Source organism: Protopterus annectens, chromosome 2.part0, assembly GCF_019279795.1.
Source record: "Protopterus annectens isolate FY-2018-M chromosome 2.part0, PAN1.0, whole genome shotgun sequence".
In the NCBI taxonomy this organism is placed as follows: Eukaryota; Metazoa; Chordata; order Ceratodontiformes; family Protopteridae; genus Protopterus; species Protopterus annectens.
The window spans coordinates 849,047,815-849,065,138 of NC_056728.1; the positions used below are offsets into that span (position 1 = coordinate 849,047,815).

At 38.0% G+C, this 17,324-nt stretch overlaps 1 protein-coding gene across 1 annotated transcript in view; it reads right to left on the reverse strand.

Annotated features, from left to right (window-relative positions):
- Nucleotides 1-17,324, reverse strand: part of PARM1 (prostate androgen-regulated mucin-like protein 1) — a 308,303-nt gene that overhangs the window by 16,206 nt on the left and 274,773 nt on the right. The gene's annotated exons all lie outside the window — the stretch shown is intronic.

Genomic DNA, 17,324 nt, shown 5'->3' on the forward strand with positions numbered 1-17,324 from the left:
CCCCAACTACACAAATAACCTGGTTACTTTCCTAACCCTTGAGCAAATACACATCTGTCCTTCTGTTGAAGACTGGTTCCACTGTATTGAAAATATTCCTTCTTTACCTAGGTTTTCTACTTATCAGTCATTCAGACCCTCTGTGAAGGAACTGGATGTAGCCACAGGGTGTGTATAAGTATTCATCCAAAATTCCTTTACCACATGGTTAATGCGGCAAATAAAAAAGTTAATTTCCTGGATATCCTGATATCAATAAACAACTCCATTTACTATTACTGATATTAAACTGGATAATTTAATATAAAAGACTACCATATATGCACATATAGTCTATGTTTTATTTTATTAATACAAAGAATTATAATTTTTAAGATTTTATGAGATTTTAATGACAGTCATTGAAACTTACTTATTAATTACTTTTTCAATTACTTACTACAACAGATAAATGGCATGTTTTATACTCCATGGTTAAAAATCCATCTGATTATATTATGCTGTCTGTTTAAACTGAAACACCATTGGTTTGTTGAAGGTATTTAAACCACAAAGCGTTAATGGACTGTATTCCATTATAAAGAAGTTCCATTTTACTACATCAGGGGATGAAAGCATTTGCCCAACCTTTTATTTTTATCTTGGTCAATAAAGAGTGGTTTAATGAACCCATGGTCAGGTGCCTTGTAACTTTCCAGACGCATGTTTTTGATAATTTAGCATTGTGTTTGGTGTGTTATGCCTTTGGTTTAGTTTGCCATCACTGTAAACTAAACACAAAAAAACAAACAAAAAAAACTCTGTGAACTTCTTTTTTGGTTTTCACTGTTCAGGACACCTATCTCAACCAATTTAAATCCTTAACTATAGAATGTAACACAACCATCCTCTGTGACATCAACTACCTGTTTAACAACTGGCAAATGGCAAACATAAAACACAAACAAAAATATGAAGAGCAGTCCCTTAACTTTATACATACCAACTCCCTTGACATTTTTCTTACTAATACAGAACCTAAGGCTTTCCTGTCCATGACAAAATCAGACCATCTTTCCTTCATATTTTCCCTCAGAACCCAACCCAAGACTACATCAAATCCCCTGGATTCAAGGATTACTTAAAGTCAAACCTCCTAGTACTGCTGGACAGCTTAAGGAAATTCAAAAGCCCCCCCCCCCCCGGCACAGGTACCCTATATCAAAACAGCTGCTTATATCACTTTAACATCTGCATCAAAGCTTTTGTTCCACTCTGTCAAAAGTATGATGAGAAATTTAAGAACAAGCCCCTTTGTTGAACTCCAGTTTAAAAAAAAAAATACACTAAAAGAGAATGCTTTTCAAACTAAGGAATAAACTCAAATCCCCTCATTCTATGAGTGAACGTAGCATGGCCTGCAAACAATTCTGGTGTAAGATCAGAACCTATAATCAGATACTACTGTGTAAAATCAGAACTTATAACTCGATACTGCAGGTGTAAGATCAGAACTTATAACCAGATACTACAGGTGTAAGATCAGAACTTATAGCCAAATACTACAGCTGTAAGATCAGACCTTATAGCCACATATTACAGGTGTAAGATCAGAACTTATAACAAGATACTGCATGGTTCGAATTCAGTGCCCACTTGCTGCGTATGATGAATGAGCAACGAACCAAAAACATAAATATAAGACTGGTTTTATATAATATAACTGGACAGCAGTTACAAAGTACCAAGCTCATGACACCAAAATTTAAAGAAAATAACCCTAACTCATGATTAACTGATCCACCATACCAAATAATGTTGACAATATGCATACGAAATAGTAGTGATAAGAGAAGCATCTGCATTGTACAACATGTTAATAAATAATAAATACTATGTTCAAAGCATATATTAAAAAAGAAAACAAAAGAAAATGCTAAAATTATGGGTGTACATTGACATTGTACAATGTGTTAATAAACAACCATTACTATGTTCAAAGTATATATTAAAAAAGAAAAGAAAACAAAAGAAAATGGGCAAATTGTGACTGTACAGATGAATGTAGTAAACGTGTGTGTGTGTGTGTGTGTGTGTGTGTGTGTGTGTGTGTGTGTGTGTGTGTAATATATATATATATATATATATATATATATATATATACACATATACATATGTATATATATATATATATATGTATATACATATATCTATATATCCATATATTTGTATATATATATATATATATATATATATATATATATATATATATATATGTGTGTGTGTGTGTGCGTGTGTGAGTTTACTTTATTTTGTGGAAGTGCCATAATACTGAATCCCATTTTGTCGACGCTGAAAATATTGAACCTCACTTCATCGAAGCACTGAAGCTATGAAGATCTTCCCAGGGTAAGTAACTTGTTGTGCAAGATGAGGAACTCTGCCCTTTTCCCAACTGTAGTGCGATCTCAGAGTTGGTATATTTAGATGGGGGTATGGGGGGCACAGCATCCCACATTGGGGGTGTGTGGATGGCATAGCCCCCCCCCACCTGGCTTCTGAATGTCCATGACTTTTTTTACCTTTTAAGTCTTTATGGTTACATTCAGGCCAATAAATCCAAACCCCACTAGCTGTGGCCATCCCTACTCTCACTACAGATCACAATGTCATCCGCAAACATAATAGTCCAAGGGGACTCCTGACTGATCTCGTCTGCCAACCTCTCCATCACCACTGCAAATAAGAAACGACTCAGAGCCGATCCTTGATGTAATCCCACCTCTACCTTGAACACCTCCATCACTCCTACTTCACACCTCACCACTGTCACACTACTGTAGTACATATCCTGTACCACTCTTACATACTTCTCTGCCACTCCTGATTTCCTTATACAATACCACAACTCCTTTCTAGGCACCTTGTCATATGCTTTCTCTAAGTCCAGAACAGCATAAGTTAATGGTTTGACTATATTTCAGAAGCACAGGATCTTTAAACCCAGCTGAAGCCCATACAGATTAAGTGCCTGCAAAATATTACAAATAACATCCAAACCAAAGGGTAAAAAAAGACACGCAGACAAACCATTCAGTAAAAACTGCAAGAAAAACTCAGCCAAGCTTGAGTTCTTACTGTGTGATACCTTAAACCTTCAGTAATGGAGGCCCATTAGATATATGCAAACGACCCCTTGAGGACATCAAGTGTTTCAGCTACATGGCTTCTGAACACCCATGACTTTTATACCTTTTAAGCCTTTATGGTTACATTCAGGCCAATAAAGCCAAACCCCACTAGCTGCGGACATGCATGTTTCAGACTTGGTAACTTGGTTACAGATACATCTAGAAAATAGATTTTAAAATTAGCCATGTTACAGGTAAAATGAGTTTCAAAATTAGCACTGTAGATGTATTCCACAGATTCAGATTCAGTGCCCTTTCAAATTGGGTCTGTATTAGAAAGTTGACAGGGCAAAAGAGTGAATGCCCTTATGTTGACACATCTTAAGCGAAATCACTAAATCTCGAATGGCCAGAACAGTGATTTTTTTTTCCCAGGGAAAAAAACTGCTGGGCCATTGTCAGGAATTTGCCGTTTCCTCCACTGTAGTCTGATCTTGGAGTTGGTATATTTAAGTAGGGGGGTGTGGGGGGGGGGGGCAAAGCTCCCACTTTATTTTGTCTGTCATTTTTTTTTTTTGTTGGCCCAGTGATTTTTTTTCCCTGAGAAAAAAATCGCTGTTCTGGCCATTTGAGATTTAATGGTTTTGCTTAAGATGTATTGACGTAAGAGCATTTGTTCTTTTGCCCTGTTGATGTTCTAATATAGACCCTTCAAATTAGCAATACATTGCCCAGGTATCTTCTCCACATCACCATATTTTCAATAGATGTATTAAAGGTGGAAATATAAATACAATGATGTTCAAAGAAACCCACAGAAATTATCAACATAAACCAGGAAGGGGTAATATCAACATTTTCAAAGCCAGGTATGTACTGAATATCACTACCTTTTTCAATGACAGTCATAAAGCATTCTTTAACTATGTCAGGAATCTCATAAGTAACACTCAATAATGCATAGAATTGATCTCAAATGTTATCTCCTGTTCCATTGTAGAGGATATCACCAATATACTCTCAGAATAAAATTTAAAACCAGTTTTCCCTCAATTCTCTCTCCAGTGTATCCCTTCTTACTACTCAATCTCTGCCTCTCTCCCATTAATTACCTCTGAACGCATCAGAAATGCCCTCTCCTAAACCAAAAATACTAGGTCTAAGGGTCTGGACAACATACCAGTCCACTTCCTAGTCCGTACAAAACACAGCCTTACCAATTCCCTCTCAAACCTATTTAGTCTTAGGCTCTTCACTAGATACATGTCTGGTATTTGAAGAATGGCCTTATTAGTACCCAAAGGTAGTGCTACCACTGATCCTGGGAAGTACAGCCCAACTCGTTTCACTAGTATTGATGAGTTCTGCGTACTACATCTGGTGGACTTCTTTGAGAATGTAACCAAAGCACTTGTCATTTGATATACTGTATATATTTAGATCAATTTAATGTCATTGATACTATTACACATCTGGCATTACTGAAAACATAGCTGAAAGTATGAACTCCTATGTAATCTCCAGGGCAGCCAGCAGGTCACAGACAGAATCCACACAGTCACGGTTGTGAGGTACACTTTCCTTTAAACGGCTTTACTCCCCTTCACATATACTTCCCTGATGACCAATGTGTCTGGCTAACAAAGTCTGCTGATGACTGCACACTTGGTGCTGTCACTAAGTCTATAGGTGATACTCATATCCTGCAGGAGACTCTAACCTGCTCAAATTCTTGTTGAACTTGTGCTAAATGCAAACAATAAAAAAATATATATAATACAATAAACAAGAATATCACTGCACCTATTATATACACAGTGCTCTCACAAAATTGACAGTGCCTTAGTAGAAACTTAGGCACATTCATTGACAATTCTCTTGTCTACCGCGTATCAACTCCTGTTACGAAATCTTTCTTCTTAGGCTTACTAATTACTACAGTTATATCCCTCATATCCAAGGATGTTATTATCCTCTTTACTATTCCCTAATTAGGTCCATAACAAAATATAATGCTGCCTATTGCATGAACTTATCCAAACATATTAGGCAACTTAAGAAACTACAATGATTCTTGACCAAGATGACCTTGGGCACGAGCTTTTAAGTGACACAGTATTCAATAGTCCTGTCATGATACTATGTCTCCAACAGAATGCTGCATAGTGATCTCTGCTTAGTTTACAAGTTAACAAAGGCTCCTATCCTACTAGACCTTTTACATATTCAAAAATGGCAATACCAGTAATACTCACTCTACAGAGCTGAAGCTACATTGCAATACAAATAGAACCAGTTGGCAGAATGGATATGTCTATCATTAGGATATTCTACCAATGGAATAATTTCTATTCCATGTCAAAGAAATCAGGTTCCTAACTCTCTTTAAAGTCCACCTCAATAAGTGGATGGGACTGCATAAATTACCCCTGGGCTATCATCTTAGGATCTTACCAATAAGACAAGCAAGTAGTGGGAATTGCAATGTCTAGGTTGTTAATGGTCTACTGGAGTGATTGCATAGTACAAATGTATAAACTTAAGAGCCTATGAATGCAGCTGTAGTTGGAGCAGAAAAAGAGATTCAACTCTTTGGACTCAGCCCACATATAAAAATGAATTCACTTGTCCCAATACCTTTATCGTGTTTTAAGTTTCCGAAAAGCAGAAATTTTAGAAATAATATCCAGATGGAAGGGATAGAAGTAACTACTTTTTATGAAATTTATGAAGAAACCAAGCTGCAAGACACAACTAATACTTATCCAGGTGAGACCTGTTCAGTGAATAACCCATCAAGATTTTAGCTGGTCTCAGATGAAACTGCAGCTGCTGAGACGGTAGAAGACAGAGCTAAACCTGCCAGTACCAATAAGGGGCTATGAAGATATTTTATTTATTTATTTATGAGTTGTTGGTTACATTACTCCAACTAGGCCAAATGATTCTTTTCAAGGGGAACCAGAGGTGATAATTCATATGGACTAGGAGAAATCTGGATAGTGCACCAGGGAACCGTTCCCTCTTTTTTTGAATAAGTGCCTTGGAATCCTTTACAACCACCTGGGCTGCCATCAACTCAGGCGGATAGGGTTTGCGTTTAACATCTCATTGTAAGGATGGTGTACTCAGGAGTGCAGCACCCCCTTGTGCTGTACAACAGTTTCAGTAGTGGAAAAATGAATCCAAATACTTGGTGTGGGAACAGAAGCCATAGTCTTCTTTTAGCACCAAAGATGAGTGTGCTGCATGTTGAGGCACTGACTTTGTTGGGCAAGATGACCTTGGACTTTAAAAGCTTGACACTGCAGATGAACGTCACCAGCAAAGGGAAAGGTGAAAAAAGAAGATAGGAGCTCTTTTAACCAATGATGGGTTGCTGCATTCCTTGGAGGTCACCCTAGTGATGGGATGAGGGAGAAAAAGTCCCTTCTTTTGGTGCTTGTCAGGCACACAAATATCTCACAACACCATTCTCTATAAATACAAAAAAAATCCTCCTCACTACCAAAGGACTGAAGGACCACATGTGGCATTAAGAGGCATTTGTTTAACTTTTCACCAATTAACTAGACTCCCTCAAGAAATAAACTGCCAGAAAAAAATATCAGTTACCTAGCAAATTCGATAAGATTGGGTGTTATGATACCACATGACAGACATGCTGTCTGTTGAAAGAGACAAAACCCCTGAAAATAAAGACTACTGAAAGGTCTAGGGGGTACGCAGGACTGCTCTCATCTCCTGTACATTGATGTGAAGAGGGAGTTCCTCAAGTGACAATTCTCCCTGAAGTATCTGTCCACTTCTCTGCCTCCACAACCCTAGGATGGGTACAGCTCTTGTGGCTGCCAAACAAGTACGGGGAAGACAGAAAGGGCTGCCTAAATAAATATTGTTGTTGTCCAAACACAGCAACATATGTCAACATATCTTGGAAAATCAAATCTTGTGTTTTGTTAAGTCTGCTACCTGCAACTACAAGACCAAAAGTGTTCAGTGAGGAAATCTCAACTGATAATAGGTGAATGGAATGACTGGAAGAAATCCAAGGGAAACTTGACCTTACATGCCAGAGTGTTTAGCTCATAATCTATGAATACTAATCAATGAATAAGCTGCAAGTGATACTTGTATACATTGACATAAAAGCCCAGAGACTAAAACAGAATGACCAGGGACTCCCTCACCAGAATACAATGATCTCAAAAGTTGTAGCTAGGAGTCAGTCATCAAGGTAGGAAAAAGTTCATTCTGATTTCCTAAAGAAGGAGATGTGCAACCACTAAGGGCATACATTTGCCGAGCACCCTTGGTTCTGAGGTAAGTCCAAGTGGAAGTGTCTAAAACTGGAAGTGACTAGCTCTGACTTGAAAGTGTAGGAATGTTTGGGATTACTTGCTAAACTTGATATAGAGATATATTCCTGAAGGTCCAGAGAATTCAGCCAATCTCCTCTGGCTACATATGCCAGGATTCCATGAACCTGGATGCCAGGATCACTTGAACTGGGACTAAACAGAAAGTGCAGAAAGAATAGTCAGGCACAAAGGCTGTTTAGGCTGCTTAGATCTCAGAATGAGCCTGAGATCTGTGGAGTTTTTAGGCAACAATAAGAAAATGGAGAAAATCCTTGGCCTCTCTAGTGCATTGAGATCTCCTTGATGTTTAATTTTTGTAAGAGATAAGCTCCTGAAATTTTGTCACCTTTCCTTGATGGCATAAAATGTCTATCAATGGGGGTAGGAGAAGAAAAAGTTGAGAGAAAAGGAATTTTGCAACCCATTGTGGTGACTGGCCTCACTCAGTGATCAACAGTAATGGAAAACTAAGCCAGATAATGGAGTTACAAATGACTTCCAACTTCCTTCAGAAAAGGGCAGTCAGAAAAAAACTTCAGGACTAATGTGGGAATCCCAAAGGGGTCTTGTGGACACTCAGTGATTGCCAAGAACCATGACTAGCTGATACAACTTCTCTGTAAAGAGTCAGAAGTGCTGGAACCCCCTTCTAGTGTATTTCTTATTTTGTTTATGATGAATCCACATCTGGTGCCTATTTTATCAGTTCTAGAGAAAGTCCACTGAAGAGAATAGAACTTGACATTAACGGCTGACAAGGTCCTTCCCATTTCTCCATTCTTTCCATATAGGACTGGACGTTTGGAGTAAAGTTTCATGGCCATGGAAGGGAATATTCATGAAACTCACATGTGAGTCCTCAGAAAAGCTGCAACACAAAACCAGCTATGGCAGTGAACCACAGTACCCTCTGTTGATGCTCTGGTTACACTTCCTGTTGCATTAAAAGTCACACACAGGATAAGGTTGTTTATGGTCAACAGTGTGATAACTGAGATGCCAAGTTTTGCAAATTAAGTCAAACAGCAGACTGCAATTCGATATTTTTCAAATCAGCCTCTGTTTCATGGGGGAAACTCCATCTTCTTGCTAGATAAAAAAGTACTCTCTAGGCAAATGATAAAGACATGTAAGCTTGCTTACCAAGGTGGATTATTTCCCAAGATCCCTTATCAGGTGGATGAACTACTTGACTCTGATAAGTCAGAGTGGGGTATCCAGCCTGGAAGTCTTGATACAAGAGAAGAGTCCTTGGGTAGATGAAGAAAACTATCAGCCTTATCAACAAGAACTGCTGTGTTCAGGGCAGCCCAGGCAACTTCAGTAGCTACCTTAACAACATCCAGTACTGGTGAGAAGCTAGTGGGACTACCCTTAGTAAATTCTTGGTAGACCTGAAGACCTTTTGGAGGGTTCTCTGTGAAGAGAGCAATGGACCTAGAGGCCACCGCTCTTCTCTCTCCTCTTCTACATCAGAAGTGGGAAATTCCAAAAAGGAGCTAAGATGCTTTCTTTTATACTTTATCTGCCAATAAAAGGCAGATGATTCAAAAGTAGAGAAAGAAGAATGCCTGTATTCCTAAGAAGAAGAATGGACCCTCTAAGAAGTATTCAGTCTAATATCCTGGTGATGAAAGGAGGAAACTGACCAGAATAAAACACAGTGACCAGAGATGATGACTGAGCTACAACACAAAAGAAAGCAAGTATCAAAAAGCTGCTAAAACATCACTTAATTCAGATACTGCCTGAATGTTGGGGTCCTGGAAATTAAGTGCTCAAATAAACCAATTTAACAAGGGATGGAGGCTGAAGATATGTAGGGGCTAGTTGGTAAATTAACTCTGACACCTGAATGGGAGATAAATATAGACCAGAAACTCCATGACCCACAACACCACCTTCTTTTCTTGATAGGAGGCTCATAGTGATGGTCAAAGCATCAGAATTTGAAGGATAAAGCTGGTGCTTCTTGACATTCTAGCAATATTCACCCTGAAACTTAGAGGCTGAAGACCTTTACTGCTAATCACTCTCAGACTCAGCAAGCAAGGAGAAAGCAGAAACACCAAAGTCCCTTGGACCTAGCATAAAGCTAGAGCGGGGGGTTAACAACAAATCAGTTGTCACTGAAACTGAAGTTTGATGGTCCAGGGCTTGCTAGTGCAAATGAAGGCTGATCCTCTCTCGTTTATATTTATGTCTACTTGACTGGCTTCCCCAAGGCAAGTATTAGGCATGTCTGTTTTGTGGTAGCACCTTAGGATATTTTCCTTGCAGGGTCAATCTCATTCCATAATGGTTAAGTAAGGGTAAGTTTCGCCCAACATGAAAATTCAACATGATAAAATAATACATCTATACAAAAAACAAAGGGAGTTCTCAAGAAGGCAGTAAAAATCAAACTAACAATTAATAATACTGCTAATGCAAGTACTACTACTACTACTATTACTACTACTATAAGTACTACTACTGCTACTACTACTGGTACTACGATTACTAATACTACTGCAACCCCAGATACTACTATAGCTACTACTGCTGCTGTTACTACAGCTATTACTGTTAATGTTACTACAAGTACTTCTAGTACTGCTGCTGCTACTACTACTTCTGCTACTACTACTATAATTACTATTACTACTACTACTATTACTACTACTACTAATAGTACTACTATACATACTACTACTGCTATTACTGCTACCATAAGTACTACTAATACTGCTACTACTACTATAAGTACTACTACTACTATTACTACTACTGCTACTATTACTAATACTACCAGAGCAGGATCATGGTCAAATGGGGCCCTTGGCAGGGTAATGGATCATCACAACCCCAGCTGCCCCCTTCCTCCACAGCCATTCCAGTGTCCCAGTACTTGGCTATCTCTCCCCAGTTAAAATACACACTGTTCAAACCTGTCAGTGTGCATATGATTTTCTTCTTAACTTCTACAATGACTATAGATATTTGGATTTTATTTTTATTTCAAATTTATAGCACAAATGTGGATAGCTATTTGCTAAACAAACAATAAAATATCACAATGAAAACAGACTAAGCATGAACACTAAACTTCTCTACCCTTGAAACTCACATTCATTGAAATGGCATTGATACCCACATTCAAAGAAAAAGCATCTGGCCAGTAGCATATTAAGTTTACCTTCGGGCTGTTCTCAAACCATAGGTACCTTGCACAAATTTTAGGACCATGCATATATGTTTTGTTCTTTGATTCACCTTCCTGATTATTAAATTATATTCTTTGTATAATATAACACTACATGTTAAAATGTGTTTAAATTTGTAGTTTTGAACAATTTTCCATTAAGCAAAGAAACAAAATGCATGAATCAATAATGGCAAAACTATCCATTTCAGAACATTTCAACCATAAAAGCCCACTCAAACTTTTGTCATTATAATCCACCAATATCAGTCAATAAGCACAATTTCTGCAGAAATGAAAGTCATCTAAATAATTTCACATTAAAGAGATCTGTAACTAATGAAGTTGCTACTGGCAAACAACTTTACATTTCAGTGTTTCATCTACAAATTTAGTGCCTGCTGTTTTTTTAAGAATTAATTGCGTATGTTACATTAAAAAAGTTTATAAGTTGGCTATACTGAAATAGTGAATGGCCATCAAACTGACAAGTTCATAGCAACTTGATATCTCTTTCAAAGGAGGATACCCTCAGGAGTGCTGATCTCCATCGCCCTTAAAGTACACCACAGTATCAGTAATTCATTTATATTGCATGGAAGTAGAAACCACAGGCTTTTGTATCAAAGGGCAGTATGCTACCTGTTGTGCTACTAACACTTTTAAGTTTCATAGGACAAACTCTGACTGCCGTTTGCTAAACAAAACAGCTGCACATTGAAAGCAGGCTTAGCATAAACAACAATAAACTTTTCTTTCCTTGAAACTCAATTCCTTGAAAATGTACTGCAGTAGTCTGGTAGTTGGTATAGAGGATTCAGGCTCTTGTCTCCAATGAAACTCAGAATTCCTTGAGCAGTCTGTTAATTAGTACAGAGGATTGAGGCTCTTGTCTCATGTAACCAAGTTGCAAGGCATTTTACACATACACATACACACACGCACACACACATGCACACACACGCACACACACACACATGCACACACACACATGCACACACACACACGCACACACACACACACACACACACACACACACACACACACACACACACACACACACAGTTCAAAATCATGACACAGGCATGGATGTAGAGTGCTTGCATACCCTATTAAAGAAGAAGATGCTGGTGTTTAAAGAAGAAATGTTTGATTTTTCTTTTTGTAATAAATTAAAAAAGTAAATGTGGAAGCCCCCTAGCCAGTGCCCCCCCCCCTCCAGCCACCAGGCCCTTGGTAACTGCCTAGGTCTCCTAGTACTGAATTCTACTATAAATACTGCTGCTACTGCAGCTGCTACTACTACTGCTACTAGTGCTGCTGTTGGTACTACCACTACTACTACTGCTACTACTACTGCTGCTGCCACTGCTACTAGTACTAGTGTCACTACTACTACTACTACTACTAGTAGTACTACTGCTATTGTTACTACTGCTGCTATTAGTACTACTATTACTATTACTGCTGCTGCTGCTACTAGTACTACTGCTGTTACTATTGCTGCTGCTGCTACTAGTACTACTACAGCTATTACTACTACTGCTACTACTAGTACTACTGCAACTCCAGATACTGCTATAGCTACTACTGCTACTGTTACTGCAGCTATTACTATTACAAGTACTTCTAATGCTACTGCTGCTACTACTCCTACTCCTAATATTAATACTGGCAAGCAAGAAGACAGAACACTGCCAAGGCAGAATATACACAAAGAGAAGAAAGAGGAGATCAAGAGTTTTCCCTCTCTGTTTTTCTATGAAAGAAAAAAAAATCTGGAGCCCAAAGAGCAAAGACAAGGGAAGACAAATAGGAAGCTCAAAAATAAAACTCCCAGAAATCAAAACAAGTGCACTTATGACTTTCTGGACACAAGCAAAGGAATACTCTATCAATTTTCACAGAAAAGCCACAAAATATACTAAGCAGCCCAGGGCTGTTTTAGAGACCAATGTTTTGCAAAGTGTGGCAACAAAGCTATGAAGATAGATGCTGCTGCAGTGCATTATAGAATTACAGGGAGGAGCATAGCAGCCATATAATATTTAGAGTGCCAAGTGGTCATAATACTTGTGGCATCAGTCTTTGGGGTTACTGAGAATGGCCCAACTCCTCAAAGATCATTAATTCTGATAAAGCCTCAGATTTGCAATGGAAGAGACTTCTTAGCAAATGCACCATGCTGGAACATGGATGCCATAGAACAGATAAAATACTCATACAGAGAAGCTTCTTCATGAAGTCTTTATTCACACCCCAGTCTATTTCTTCCATTTATCCGTATTTATTAACTAGGGTAGAGCACTGATCCACATTTTCATTCTGCCCAGGAGTACTGTTTGGTTAAGTGGCTTGTACTTCTTTAAAGGAATATTATACCACATACCTAAACAGATGTCACTTAGTACATATTCTTTTTCTAGTTTAAGCCATACCAGCAAGACCACTAACATTTTTAAATGACTGCTGCAGTTTTATTTTATTTTTGTATTTTTTTTATTTATCTATAATTAAATATAATTTCCTGCATTTGACTGTGATGTTTTTAGTATTTTTTGTTGTGTGTGTATATGTATTTAGTGTGTACAGTATGTGAATCTTCATTCTTTTCTTTTTGCATGAATGGACTTGGTTGCAGTGATTTTTGATAGGTGATAAACACTTGATGACACAAAGAGAGGTGATAAATAAAATCTTTGTATTCAGCATAAGTTTTATCACACACTTTTATAACTGTATGTATTAATCAGCTAACTTTGTCAAACATTTTTTAATTCTCTAGAGGCTTAAGCTACGGTTTTCTAGTAACCTTGTTTCCCCTACACAATTTTCTCAATAAGTAGCCTCAATCAGGATCAGGAACCCTTAATAGGTTCATAGGTAGTTAATAGGCTATCTGCCTGAAGGCATTTATAAGCCTAGCCAGAATGTGTTGGCTTTCCTTGCCCCCTTAGATTAGTTCCCCGTGCCTCTGTCCAGCAGAGCCGCTGAAGTGATCCCCATGGTAAACTTTCTGTTTCCCATCCACTCGTCAAGGTTTTTTTTGAAGAGTGTTAGCAAGGAGCTCTGTCTAATGTAGATTGGGATCTTGTTCCAAAGCATGGGAAGTCTCTGGGACAGGAATCTAACCCTCCAGCACGTCCTATTTATTGTTATGGTGAGGTTTAGATCCCTAGAGCATGTGGCTCGAGGGGATAAGGTTTTTAGTGAGATTCCAATTGGGTGACTGCTTTATGTCAGAGGAACACTTCATGTGTTGAACCATAATATTTCTTAAGGGTCAATGCATAGTTTAAGCAGGATCTCTGTAGACTATGACTTCACTATCAGTATTTAAGAAGGGAGTTCTCAAGAAGGCAGTAAAAATCAAACTAACAATTAATAATACTGCTAATGCAAGTACTACTACTACTACTATTACTACTACTATAAGTACTACTACTGCTACTACTACTGGTACTACGATTACTAATACTACTGCAACCCCAGATACTACTATAGCTACTACTGCTGCTGTTACTACAGCTATTACTGTTAATGTTACTACAAGTACTTCTAGTACTGCTGCTGCTACTACTACGTCTGCTACTACTACTATAATTACTATTACTACTACTACTAATAGTACTACTATACATACTACTACTGCTATTACTGCTACCATAAGTACTACTAATACTGCTACTACTACTATAAGTACTACTACTACTATTACTACTACTGCTACCATTACTAATACTACCAGAGCAGGATCATGGCCAAATGGGGCCCTTGGCAGGGTAATGGATCATCACAACCCCAGCTGCCCCCTTCCTCCACAGTCATTCCAGTGTCCCAGTGCTTGGCTATTTCTCCCCAGTTACCATAAACACTGTTCAAACCTGTCAGTGTACATACCATTTTCTTTTTAACTTCTACAATGACTATAGATATTTGGATTTTATTTTTATTTCAAATTTATAGCACAAATGTGGATAGCTATTTGCTAAACAAACAATAAAATATCACAATGAAAACAGACTAAGCATGAACACTAAACTTCTCTACCCTTGAAACTTACATTCATTGAAATGGCATTGATACCCACATTCAAAGAAAAAGCATCTGGCCAGTAACAGATTAAGTTTACCTTCGGGCTGTTCTCAAACCTTAGGTACCTTGCACACATTTTAGGACCATGCATATATGCATTGTTCTTTGATTCACCTTCCTGATTATTAAATTATATTCTTTGTATAATATAACACTACATGTTAAAATGTGTTTAAATTTGTAGTTTTGAACAATTTTCCATTAAGCAAAGAAACAAAATGCATGAATCAATAATGGCAAAACTATCCATTTCAGAACATTTCAACCATAAAAGCCCTCTCAAACTTTTGTCATTACAATCCACCAATATCAGTCAATAAGCACAATTTCTGCAGAAATGAAAGTCATCTAAATAATTTCACATTAAAGAGATCTGTAACTAATGAAGTTGCTGCTGGCAAACAACTTTACATTTCAGTGTTTCATCTACAAATTTAGTGCCTGCTGTCTTTTAAGAATTAATTGCGTATGTTACATTAAAAAAGTTTATAAGTTGGCTATAGTGAAATAGTGAATGGCCATCAAACTGACAAGTTCATAGCAACTTGATATCTCTTTCAAAGGAGGATACCCTCAGGAGTGCTTTTATGAGGGATCGTAGTTTCTTGCTGATACTGATCAGGGATGTCTTCCCTTCTTGGTATTTTACTCTTTTCTGTACTAGTTTCCTCCTTCTATTGTATAGCTTGTTTATGGCAGGAGTCCACCAGACTGGTTTGCTTTTCTTGGAGGAGTCTTGGTTTTGTTTGGGATGGCATGATCCATGCATTCTTGTAGATGCCCGTAGAATGCATTAGTAAAGGATTTTGCAGCTTGGATAGCGTTATCCTTCAGCATGGGGGCTTTGAAACTTTCCACCTCGGTCTTAAGTAATGTGAATTTGCTTTTGAAAAGTTTTTCACCGTGGTTTTCTTGTCCGGGGGTGGGGGTGGAATGTATATATCCAAAGTGATTTGTTTATGGTCAGATCTAACCAGCGAAGGGTTGACCTCCGGTGTGGAACACCGGTCGCCCATGTTGGTGATGACCAGGTCCAATATGTTGTCACCTCTAGTAATATTACATAGGTAGCAAACCATAAAAAAATTGTGGAACCTTAACAGCCTCTTAAAGTAATCAGGCTTTGTTTTTCTGAGCCGTTTTCACTATGCCAGTCTAAAACCACTTTCCCCCAAGTACGTGATTTAAGTGTGGAAATGAAGGAGTTATGTTATGTGTAGACCTAATCTGTGGATGGTATACTTCATTAAGAATTTTGTGTACTAAGGAGTGGATTATAAGGCAAATGTTTCAGCAACAGGAAGACAGTGTTCATGAGAACAATACAGCGATGCTCTGAGTGGGGAGACAGTGATAGGAAAAAAATCTAGAAAGTAAAAGTTGCTGTATTGTTGGAATTCTCAAGTGAAAAAATTAAGGGATGTGCTCCTGTCACTGTGTAATCTTTTTGTCTTCAATGGCCAGTCTAGCATCAAGTATGTATTGTCCATTAACTACCTCTATTAAAATGTATTGAGTGCTGATTTGATTTAGTGATTAAAAGAGTGAGAAAGGTTGAGGCAGAAACAGAGATGTTTGAAAGCTTCTTGCTGGCCAGCTATCCCAGTAAATCCTTCAGGGCAAAATGAAGGGGTGTCAGTAATCCATGCATAATTACAAAACATGTATGCTATGATTATCATACATTTTGCTGCTTAACCATTTCCAAATATCTGTAACAGTGTGTTACTGTGAGCGAACTATGTCATGAAAGTTGGAGCTACACTGACGTATATGACTAGATCATCTATATAAATATTTTATTACCCGATAAGTCCAGCTCCTGAGACAGTTTTAGAAGAGGCAAAAATAGTAGGGCTCTGAGGAAAACAGAAGAAGTGCCAAGATAGACTCATGTGAGACGGACAGGCAAAGATTATCATGGCCTGATAGTGTGCCTGAAGTATTGACAGTTCTTTAGGACAGATAGTCAATGACACATTATACATGCAAATTTTAAAGTTGAGTGATTTTATTTGTGATATAATTAAACCAAGGTCTTTAATTCAAATGTTCATTTCAGGCCTACAAAGAATGCTTCAGAGATGGACAATGTCATCATTCCCAAAATGCTATTTGAGAAAGAAAATAGTACAGTGAGGGTATCTGGGCAGCACCAATGCCATGCTACTCACAAAGTAACAGGTTAGTTTTGTTAATAGTCAAGGATTTGTCTCCCAATAACCTTCTCCAGTAGTTTAGCCAGCATAAGCAGTATACAGATTTGTTTATACTGAGGTTGGGGCTTTGGAAATGCTGTCTTGGATCAGAAGATGCTACAGTTTTACTAATATTCAGTTGGCGTAGTACCATGGATCAGTATGTCAGTGAGTGATCTCACAATGTAAGGAGCAGTCATTTCAGAAAGACTGCATGACAGACATTTTTGGGAGTACAGGTAGTGCAAAAAACAATGCCAGGTGTTGCCTCACAGTATTATTTATACAGTTGAGTTAAGGCTTACTGTCACCCCCACTTTTATTGTCAGGGTTTGTATTTCTGGTGTTATGAGTGGTATGGCTTGGGTTGTCTGGA